Raw genomic sequence first — 4,515 nt, 5'->3', positions numbered from 1 at the left:
ATTTATAAATGTCCTTAGATAAATGTTTTCTGTTGATAAGGAAGATTTGAGCAGGGCCACTAGGGGATAACTGCACGACAGGGCCAATTAAGTGATATAAATGAAAATATCGATTTTTTAATGTAATTGAGTTATATTTATGTTGAAAAACCAGTCTTCCTTTATTGGACGGGATTATATAGCTAGAATTGTCCTTAAATAAATGACTTCTGTTGATCACGAAGTTTTGAGCCCGGCCAATAGGGGATTACTGTTCGAAAGGGCCCATTTTGTGATATAAATGAAAATATCGATATTTTATGTAATTGAGTTATATGTGTTTGTAAAAAAACCTTTGTTACCGTATCGGTCGGGTTTAGATAGCTATAACTGTCATTACATAAATGATTTATGTTGATAACGAAGTTTTGAGCCCGGGAAAAAGGGGATAACTTTCCGAGAAGGCCCATTTTGTGACAGTCATAAGACAAATGATATCTGTTGACAGAGAATTTTTGAGCCTCGCCAATAGGGGATAACTATCCGAAAGGGCCAATTTTGTGAGATGAATGAAAATATCGATATTTTATGTAATTGAGTTATATGTATTTGTAGAAAAATTTGTATTCCCCTATTGGCCGGGTTTAGATAGATATAATTGTCATTAGATAAATGATTTCTGTTGATAACGAAATTTTGATCCCGGCAAATAGTTTACAACCACCCGAAAGGGTCCATTTTATTATATAAATGAAAGTATTGATATTTTATTTAATTGGGTTATATTTGTTTGTTGAAAAACCTGTCTTCCCCTATTGGCCGGGTTTAGATAGCTATAACTGTCATTAGATCAATGATTTAATCTGTTGATAACAAAATTTTGATCCCGGCAAATAGGGGATAATTGTCCGAAATGGCCCATTTTGTGATGTAAATGAAAACATCGATATTTCATGTAATTGAGCTTTATTTATTTGTTGAAAAACCTGCCTTCCCCTATAGGGGGAGTTTACATAGCTATAAATGTCCTTAGATAAATGATTTTTGTTGATAAGGAAGGTTTGATCCCGGCAAATAGTTTACAACCACCCGAAAGGGTCCATTTTATGATATAAATGAAAATATTAATATTTTATGTAATTGAGTTATATGTGTTTGTATTAAAATCTGTATTTCCCTATTGGCCGGGTTTAAACAGCTATAACTGTCATTAGATCAATGATTTCTGTTGATAACAAAATTTTAATCCCGGCAAATAGGGGATAACTGTCCGAGATGGCCCATTTAGTGATATAAATGAAAATATCGACATTTTATGTAATTGAGCTTTATTTGTTTGTTGAAAAACCTGTCTTCCCCTATTGACCGAGTTTATATGGCTATAATTGTCCTTAGATAAATGATTTCTGTTGATAACTAAGGTTTGATCCCGGGAAATAGTTAAAAATCACCCGAAAGGGTCCATTTTATGATATAAATGAAAATATTGGTATTTTATGTGATTGAGTTATATGTGTTTGTATATAAATCTGTATTCCCCTATTGGCCGGGTTTAGATAGCTATAACTGTCATCTGATGAATGATTTCTGTTGATAACAAGATTTTTATCCCGCCAAATAGTTAAAAAACATCCGAAAGGGTCCATTTTATGATATAAATGAAAATATTGATATTTTATGTAATTGAGTTATATGTGTTTGTAAAAAAACCTTTGTTACTCTATTGGTCGGGTTTTGATAGCTATAACTGTCATTACATAAATGATTTATGTTGATAACGAAGTTTTGAGCAAGAGAAATAGGGGATAACTGTCTGAGAAGGCCCATTTTGTGATATAAATGAAAATATCGATATTTCATGTAATTGAGTTATATATGTTTGTAGAAAAACCTTTCTTCCCCTATTGGCCGGGTTTAGATAGCTATAACTGTTATTAGGTAAATGGTTTCTGTTAATAACGAAGGTTTGGACCCGGCCAATAAAGGATAGCTGCCCGAAATTGCCCATTTTTCTGATAAAAATGAAAATATCGATATTTTATGTAATTGAATTTTATTTGGTTGTTGAAAAACCTGTCGACACCTAAACGCCGGGTTTATATAGCTATAATTGTCCTTAGATAAATGATTTTGATTAACAAGAAAGGTTTGAGCCTGGTCAATAGTTGATAACCACCCGAAAGGGACCATTTTGTGATATAAATGAAAATATCGATGTTTTATGTAATTGAGTTATATTTGTTTGTTGAAAAACCTGTCTTCCCCTATTGGCCGGGTTTATATAGCTGTAATTGTCCTTACATAAATGATTTCTGTTGATAACAAAATTTTGACCCTGGAAATAGGTGATAACTGTCCGAGAGGGCCAATTTTTTGATATAAATGAAAATATAGATATTTTATGTAATTGAGTTTTATTTGTTTGTTGAAAAACCAGTCTTTCTCTATTTCCGGAGTTTATATAGCTGTAATTTTCCTTAGATAAATGACTTTTGTTGATCACGAAGTTTTGAGCCCGGCCAATATTGGATAACTGTTCGAAAGGGCCCATTTTGTGATATAAATGAAAATATCGATACTTTATGTAAATGAGTTTTATTTGTTTGTTGAAAAACCTGTCATCCCCTATTGGCCGAGTTTGTATATTTATTAATGTCCTTAGATAAATGTTTTCTGTTGATAAGGAAGATTTGAGCAGGGCCACTAGGGGATAACTGCACGACAGGGCCAATTAAGTGATATAAATGAAAATATCGATTTTTTATGTAATTGAGTTATATTTGTTTGTTGAAAAACCAGTCTTCCTTTATTGGACGGGATTATATAGCTAGAATTGTCCTTAAATAAATGACTTCTGTTGATCACGAAGTTTTGAGCCCGGCAAATAGGGGATTACTGTTCGAAAGGGCCCATTTTGTGATATAAATGAAAATATTAATATTTTATGTAATTGAGTTATATGTGTTTGTATTAAAATATGTATTTCCCTATTGGCCGGGTTTAAACAGCTATAACTGTCATTAGATCAATGATTTCTGTTGATAACGAAATTTTGATCCCGGCAAATAGTTTACAACCACCCGAAAGGGTCCATTTTATGATATAAATGAAAATATTAATATTTTATGTAATTGAGTTATATGTGTTTGTATTAAAATATGTATTTCCCTATTGGCCGGGTTTAAACAGCTATAACTGTCATTAGATCAATGATTTCTGTTGATAACGAAATTTTGATCCCGGCAAATAGTTTACAACCACCCGAAAGGGTCCATTTTATTATATAAATGAAAGTATTGATATTTTATTTAATTGGGTTATATTTGTTTGTTGAAAAACCTGTCTTCCCCTATTGGCCGGGTTTAGATAGCTATAACTGTCCTCTGATGAATGATTTCTGTTGATAACAAGATTTTTATCCCGGCAAATAGTTAAAAAACACCCGAAAGGGTCCATTTTATGATATAAATGAAAATATTGATATTTTATGTAATTGAGTTATATGTGTTTGTATAAAAATCTTTGTTACTCTATTGGTCGGGTTTAGATAGCTATAACTGTCATTACATAAATGATTTATGTTGATAACGAAGTTTTGAGCAAGAGAAATAGGGGATAACTGTCCGAGAAGGCCCATTTTGTGATATAAATGAAAATATCGATATTTCATGTAATTGAGTTATATATGTTTGTAGAAAAACCTTTCTTCCCCTATTGGCCGGGTTTAGATAGCTATAACTGTTATTAGATAAATGGTTCCTGTTAATAACGAAGGTTTGGACCCGGCCAATAAAGGATAGCTGCCCGAAATTGCCCATTTTTCTGATAAAAATGAAAATATCGATATTTTATGTAATTGAATTTTATTTGGTTGTTGAAAAACCTGTCGACACCTAAACGCCGGGTTTATATAGCTATAATTGTCCTTAGATAAATGATTTTGATTAACAAGAAAGGTTTGAGCCTGGTCAATAGTTGATAACCACCCGAAAGGGACCATTTTGTGATATAAATGAAAATATCGATGTTTTATGTAATTGAGTTATATTTGTTTGTTGAAAAACCTGTCTTCCCCTATTGGCCGGGTTTATATAGCTGTAATTGTCCTTACATAAATGATTTCTGTTGATAACAAAATTTTGACCCCTGGAAATAGGTGATAACTGTCCAAGAGGGCCAATTTTTTTTATATAAATGAAAATATAGATATTTTATGTAATTGAGTTTTATTTGTTTGTTGAAAAACCAGTCTTTCTCTATTTCCGGAGTTTATATAGCTGTAATTTTCCTTAGATAAATGACTTTTGTTGATCACGAAGTTTTGAGCCCGGCCAATATTGGATAACTGTTCGAAAGGGCGTATTTTGTGATATAAATGAAAATATCGATACTTTATGTGATTGAGTTTTATTTGTTTGTTGAAAAACCTGTCATCCCCTATTGGCCGGGTTTGTATATTTATAAATGTCCTTAGATAAATGTTTTCTGTTGATAAGGAAGATTTGAGCAGGGCCACTAGGGGATAACTGCACGACA

The sequence above is a fragment of the Diadema antillarum genome, unplaced genomic scaffold (assembly GCF_040938485.1).
Source record: "Diadema antillarum isolate AM-2024a unplaced genomic scaffold, OU_Dant_1.0 seq00000006_RagTag, whole genome shotgun sequence".
In the NCBI taxonomy this organism is placed as follows: Eukaryota; Metazoa; Echinodermata; class Echinoidea; order Diadematoida; family Diadematidae; genus Diadema; species Diadema antillarum.
The sequence above is the reverse complement of the archived record's forward strand: the minus strand, read 5'-3'. Positions refer to the sequence as shown.